This window comes from Ursus arctos, unplaced genomic scaffold (assembly GCF_023065955.2).
Source record: "Ursus arctos isolate Adak ecotype North America unplaced genomic scaffold, UrsArc2.0 scaffold_54, whole genome shotgun sequence".
NCBI classification, from domain to species: domain Eukaryota; kingdom Metazoa; phylum Chordata; class Mammalia; order Carnivora; family Ursidae; genus Ursus; species Ursus arctos.
Window position 1 is genome coordinate 28,934 of NW_026623072.1, and position 7,181 is coordinate 36,114.

The 7,181-nt window shown below is 47.0% G+C and overlaps 1 long non-coding RNA gene across 1 annotated transcript; it reads right to left on the reverse strand.

The window, feature by feature from the left end:
- Positions 1 to 2,691: 2,691 nt before the first annotated feature.
- On the reverse strand, positions 2,692 to 5,476 carry LOC130542823 (uncharacterized). The gene is made up of 3 exons (XR_008957673.1): positions 5,109 to 5,476; positions 3,856 to 4,441; positions 2,692 to 3,286 (listed from the first exon to the last, which is right to left on the reverse strand). It is a non-coding gene; the product is annotated as an uncharacterized LOC130542823 (long non-coding RNA).
- Positions 5,477 to 7,181: the final 1,705 nt, after the last annotated feature.

Consider the following 7,181-nt stretch of genomic DNA (forward strand, 5'->3'; position numbering starts at 1 on the left):
ACTCCTTTCAAGGCCGCCTGTCTGGACCACGCTGGAGCCCATCTCTTGCCTGAGTTCCTGGAAAAGAGTCATCATTGACCTCCCTTGCCCAACCTCAACCCTCTGTCATCTGTTCTCAACCCTGCAGCCAGGATGACCCAGTGAAACAGGGTCCCATGGGGTCACAGCCCTGCTATGGCTTTCTGTCACACTCTGTCACCTTGATGATGCAAGTCCTAAGCTGTCGCCTGTGGTCACAGGGCCATCTTGTAGCTCATGGATGCACCTGGTATGCTCCTTCCCTGGGGCCTTTGCACATGCTTTCCATTCTGTTTAGAATGCTCTTCATGTGATATCACTGACCTTCCCTAGATCTTGACTCAAGCATCACCCTCCTAGTGAAGTACCACCTGACCCCTATGTGAATACCAAACACCACCCCCACCTTCCCTTCAGCACCCCCAGTCCTGTCTCCTCCTTTATATTTCCATAGCACTTATTATAATCTCCAGTTCATCTTGGCAGGGAAGAAACTGAGGCATCAACTGATGGCTTCATCACCTACTGCTCCCAATTTCCTGGTCCAAAGTCCAGGGGGAAAGGTGCCCCAGGACTCTTACACAGCCAGGATGCCCGGGACGAGGGGGTCCATCCACCTCCTGCACCCTGAACACCATCAGGTAAGGGAGCCATATGAGGAATTCACCTGTACACGAAACCTGAAACCAGAAACCTTCCTCGATGACAGGTGAGCACACACACTTACTCCTCTTCCCTGAGGTGCTCATCCAAGAAACCTGAGCAGAGATGCTGCCCAGAGCCCAAATATCCCTCTGGCCAAAATCCTGGGAAACAGACATCTGATCTCAGCACCCTGCCAGGCTTGGATCGGCTCAGTGAGTCCTAAGACCCAGAGACTTCTTTCCACTCCAGCTCAATCCTTCTCACAGAGAAGCAAACTCCAGCCTCACAAACATGCTCATCATTAGCTCTGGAATTCCCTGTGTTGTGTCTACACTGGCCCACACAGTGGTCCCATGCAGAACACTCCACAAATGTCCTAGGTTTACAAGCCACTTTCAAGCTGCCCTTAGAAAGGCAGAAACTGGCCCAATAGGCAGACCAGCCAAGTGATTTGATGTGCTGCAAACTCGGACAACATCCTCCCTGAACACCAATGCTTCCGAGTCCAAGTGTCCAAACTTCGCTCACTGGGCACTGAGAACCATGTAAGCATGAACACTGCTCTTTCGATTCACTGACCTCCCAGGCCTTCCAATCAGAACCAAGCTCCAGTCACCACTCTATTTTCCCTTCAGAGAGAGAGGTCAAATGATGGAATAAAACAATCCCTGTGTACAGCACACTTTTATCCACATAGAATTCCTTGGTCTTTCTCATTCGGGCAGCCCTACAAGACCCACACCAATGAGAGATACCACAAGTTCAATCATCACGTATATATTTGACCTTGTGTTCTTTCTTTTGATAATTTTATTTCAAAGTCAATGTCTCTCTTGCTTCTTAAAATAATAATTAATAATTAATAATCATGATAATGATGATGATGATATGGTCACCTAAGGATTTGGATCTCCATTGCCAGATGGCATGAGTCTTGTCCAGATAAGGATGAAGACAAAACCTCAGCCCATAAAGCAAAGCCCACAACCTCAGGGATCCCGACACGCCTCATGGGTGAAGAGTTCCGATGCTACATGGACTTGTCTGAGTCCAAACGATACAGGCAAACTCCAGCATTCATTCTGTTTTCTTCATTAATTCCCCAGCTCAAGTCGCAAGTGACTCACCGGGTCAAGCTTCCAGAGCCCTGGATGGGTCTCCAGGTAAGCACCCCCACCCCGGGGGGGGGGGGGGGGACATGAACACCAACAAAGGATTCTTTTAATACTTCACAAGACTGTTTTCCCATTCTTTAATTAAACTGGGAAATAAAAACGCACAGATAGCCCCTTCTACTAGCCGGTCCGATTCACTTCACTGGTCGATATAAGAGCAGGAAATAAAAGAGTTACGGATTTTCTGAGGACCCATCATGTCCATCACTTCAGGTTTGAAACTTCACACACATGCAAGGAAAGAAGCTCCAGCAAACATCTCGGCCTGGCAACTCTGACTGCCTGAATGGGAGTGACAGGGACAAACGATGATTCTGTGTGTGCTGGCTGAGGCTGGTGGCCCTGAAGAAGGGACTCGGCCAGCTCTCCACCTGTGCCTCAACTGTCCTCAGCCAGGAACCAGCTCACAGCCCTCACCTGTCACAACGTTCACATGGGAGACCACAGCCACCCCACGAGCGCGCCCTGCCCATACCCTGCTGCAGAATGCACTCAGCTCTCCTCTGGGACCCGTCACCTCTACCCAGACCTGGAACCCCCATCTGCTGCAAAGCTCCAGGATTCCCCCTCCTTTCCCAAAATTACACTGGCCCAAGGCTTTCCTGAGAAAGGGAGAAGGCTACCTAATGAATGGTTCACACCTTCTTTCCCTTTCTTTCATATTTATCTCCACTTACCTTCCTACCTGTGCAAACTGTTAAGTGATGTATGCATGGAACATGAACGTGTTCTGAGATCGCAATCTTTCATTGCAGCCTTCTCAGGCCTCCTTATGCAATAAAATACCATATCCCTAGGACGGGGAGTTTTAAAATTATTATTTACAGAATAATAGAGCCCAAATCACCTCGTTTTTAGTTGCTCTTCAATAGGCAGAACAGTTTCTGTGTAAAGACTTTCCACAGATATGACCTTCCATCAATTTCTTTATTTTCTTTTTTAAATTTTTTTTTATTATGTTATGTTAGTCACCATACACTACATCCTTAGTTTTTGATGTAGTGTTCCATGATTCATTGTTTGCGTACAACACCCAGGGCTCCATGCAATACGTGCCCTCCTTAATACCCATCGCCGGCCTATCCCAACGCCCCACCAAATCCCTCTGAAGCCCTCAGTTTGTTTCCCAGAGTCCATAGTCTGTCGTGGTTCATTCCCCCTTCTGTTTACCCCACCCTTCATTCTTCCCTTCCTTCTCCTACTGAGCTCCCTGCTATTTCTCCTGTTCCATAAATGAGTGAATCCGTATCAAAATTGCCTTTCTCTGCTTGACTTATTTCACCTTCCAGCAATCTCATAAGGAGGAAACAGAAACTCTGTGGGATAACCTGACTCACCCAGCGTCAAGCAAGTAGTTCCAGAACTCAGCCCAGGGCTCCCGTCACCAGGCCCCTTGAAGCCACCAGCATGACTCTATCCAAAGGAATTCCCAAAGACTCTCCTTCTGACTGCACCACCAAAGAAATGACAGAGAGAATATGGCACCTCAAAATATTGAGTTGATACATCTAGTAAAGCTAGATAGTCAAGCTTAACTTTTAAACAGGAAAAGGCTGCTTTGAATAATTTTGAATTTTCCCTCGACCCTCATTGTAATTCTTGGGATGAAAAGACTAATCAGTAATGAAACATCACCTTTGACAAATGACAAGACATCATCCATATCTGTATCTGACGACAAAAATCCATCTAACCCTAAATGGTGGCCACTCACCCATATCGTAGGCCCAACTGAATAAACACTGTTAGATGTATATCTTAAAAATACACAAAGAGTAAATCTAACCTTCCCTTTCTAATGAAAGAGTGTTTCTAGGAAACAGCTGTTCAAAATACATTCATAAGCAGTCAATGAACAGAGAAAATGGGATCCCCTGCAAAGTGCTCTAAGCTCAGAAACTAAGTACCTCCTTCACCAAATTCAGAACACTGACAACTATTACTTAAGTTTTACTTCATGGCTCAACTAGAGAAAAGAGAAAAGCCCAGGAGATAGTGGGTTAATGAGAGGTGTTACCTCCAGTCCTGACGTGGATATGACATTTCTCCAAATGGACCTGCCGCTTTCTCTGAATGCTGGTGTCCTGTGTCAAGCTGCCTCACTGACTCAGATGCAGACGTTCAAAACCTCGGGACTCATGGAGCCAGAGAAGAGAAGTGTTGTTAGGTGGGGAGAAGGCGGCTCCTCGGACCTAAAATCAGCATGCCTGCTGCAGTTTCTGGGAGAAGGGGAAACACAGACTTGTCTTTTAGTAGTAATTATCTTCCAGCCCATTGCCACCATTCCCAGGGAACAGGCAGCACAATGCTGAAGTTGGGTAACGGCTCTGGGGTTTCCTAGTGCCACACATGTGCCTGAAGGAACAGGGAACACCCTGCTGAACTTGGGGAACTGCTCAAGGTCCATTACCTGCACTGTGTCGGGGGACAGGGGCACCGCACTGAAGTTGGGGACCGTGCGGTCCTTACTCTCGCTCTTGCTGGGGAACAAGTGAAACCCTGGAATGTCTGCGACCAATACCACAAAAGCTCTGCTGAGCAGGTGCCCTGGAGTCCATGTGTTTGCTATGTAAGGCCAGTTGACAGAGAGTAGGCAGAAGAGACTATCAAGGGAAAAAGAAAACTCAACTGAGTCTCCAAATGAACTCCCTCCACATGCCCTTCCAGAACCCCACCTCTCACCCGGGGTGCCCCTACTCCCAGACCATGCCCCACACAGGCACACAGCATGCATTCACTCAGCCAGGAACTCCACACGTTGAATCTCTCAGAGCTCCCCTTCCCTGGTTCCCAGTCTGCATCCTAGGTCTGCTCTGGGTTTGCCCACAGAGACGTAGCTCCACCCCCATGGGGTGATTGGTTTGGGAGTGTGCGGTTTCCAGCCCCTTGAATGCGGGGCAACCGGCCCCATGACTCACAACTCTGGGAGTGCAAGGGGTCCAAGACCTGCCTCCTTGGCTCAATGCCCAGCGCAGGCATGACTGTGATCACGGGCAGGGCCCCAAGCACACACACACACACACACACACACACATACACTGCCCCTTCCGCGGACCCCTCTAGCTGCAGAACACCCTCAGAGCCCTGCCCCTTCCCTTCTGCACCAACCCTTCCTACAGGTGTGTGCCTGGATTCTGGCTAGGTCAGCTGCTCTCAGACTGTTCCAGCTTTGGGCTTTAGGAAATGGCAATGCTTTCATGCATGTCCAAGGCAATTTTAAGCCCCAAAAGGAATGCTCCAAGCGGGAATAGCTTTGCCTTCTTGTCTCACCCATGGAGTGGATAGTGCTTCTCAGACCTTCAAAGCATCCTTCTAGGATGAGCCCATTTGTGCTGGAATCTATATACACATGCTTGGTTCTGCAGGGTAGGGGCCAGGAGGAACAGCTGTCACGGTTGTGAACCAGGAACATTTATTTTTCACTTGAAAAGAAAACATAGTGTTATTGTCAACACTAAAGGAAGGAACATTTTAAAACATTTTAGAGAGAAATGAAGAGAGTTTTATTCAAACCCAAGTCAGGTCAGATGCCTGGGAGACACAGTCTTCACAAAGAAGGGAGTGCTCCAGGGAAGGAACATTTAGGGCAGGGTTATATATTTGTTCTGTTTTGTGTTAGGTACAGTTACCCATCACGATGAGGCAGAAGATCCCAGAAAGTGACAGACTTTTCTTATCTTTTCAGTATGTACAGGTCGGTATGACTTTAATCTTACGGGGGACAGAGAGGTTCTTTTGTGTTCTCACCTTGATGTTGGCAAGGGCATTTTTTTGTTCTCTTTTTTGTTTTTGAAACAGATGGACAATATGTGCTGGGGGCAGAAATAGGGCCCATACTTTGAGAGTTTGCCCGGTCATTTTGAGCTGGGTGAAATGATAAAGGAGGGTTTCCCTAGGAGGTCAAGATCAGGGTCCACAGATGGTATGGGATAAAAATTACTCTTATCCTTATCACCACTACCAAATGGAGGAGCTTGAGATGAAAGCACCTTTCCCATAGCTCAGAGACATCAAAAGGACCCCTACAGAAGGTTACCTGCTCCATGGTCAACACAGGTAACAGAGGCGTTTACAGTCTCTGGACTCCTCCCTTGTCCTGCCCAAATCTCTGAAGCATAGAGATCATTTACAGTCAGAATTTTAGACATCTTAGAGATGTCTGGCACCATTCCCTTGGACTACAGAATACAACAGAATAGCTCACTGTCACAATACGAAAGTGCCCCTGGATACACTAAGTTCTTTCTCCGCAACTTTTGCCTCATGGAAATCGTAATCCTAACATAGAAACACTGCGATAGTTGGGAAGTAAATAATCAGAGGTAAGGGAATATTTTAGCAATCTTTAGAGGCATTGTCTCACTCTGTAGAAGAGGCTGAGTGTTTTCAAATAGTCTTTCCGACCTTTCCACCAAGAGCTTCCATCAATTAAAAAAGGATAGTTCTTTCAGGCACTTTAATATCAGAAAAATAGTATAGTATCTCTATTCTAAGGGATCTTTAAGTCTCTTACTCAAAGGTCCTCCACTGAGATAATTATCTTCATGGTCATGATGGGCAGAGGTGAAAAGGCAGCCGAATTCGTTCCATTTGGCCACACAAGAAAATCCTAATACTTCCTAGGTTTCCAGATCAACAAGACCAGAGGTAAGAGCGAAATGGTACCCTGTATGGAAGAACAAGGGTTTTGGAGTCAGTTTGGAGATCCCACTTAGGTTTCTGACACTAAAATCCTCTGTAATTCATATAATCTCTGAGCCCTTGTCTATCCATCTAGGAAATGGGACTCATTCTATATACACCCTAGTTGAGAAGTTTAAGAGGGAGACTGCTAAACAGAGCCACTATGCAATCTCCCAAGAGCAGGTGCTCAGGAGCCATAATTACCATTGGGTCTATTTCTTTTCCAGAGAAAAGAACACATGGTGAAACCGTTTTTTGAAAAGATGACTCACAAGATGATTTTTAAACCTTAAGGAAGGTCAAGAAGCTGCTATTGTGTCGTAATTCTCTCAGAAATCATGTTGATAGACTGGTGGGGACAATAGCACCATCATCACTAGGAGAGGGGAGCTCCCATCTCCATATGGCTATGTTGACTCCCTTAACTCAATGCCACCAAGAAGGAAAGCTGGAGGGAGGTGGTGGTGGGCCCAGGCCAAGACTGCCAGGTGTGGCTGGCACATGCAGAACTCTGATAGGAGGCTTAACTCCTGTCTACGTTAGGATAGTCAGTGTTCTTCAGAGACAAAGGGCCACTGTGTGTGAGCCCTGATGTAGAAAAGGTGGCAAATATCCACTGCGATCCCCTCTCTGACCCTTAAGATATGCAGCAAAGTTACA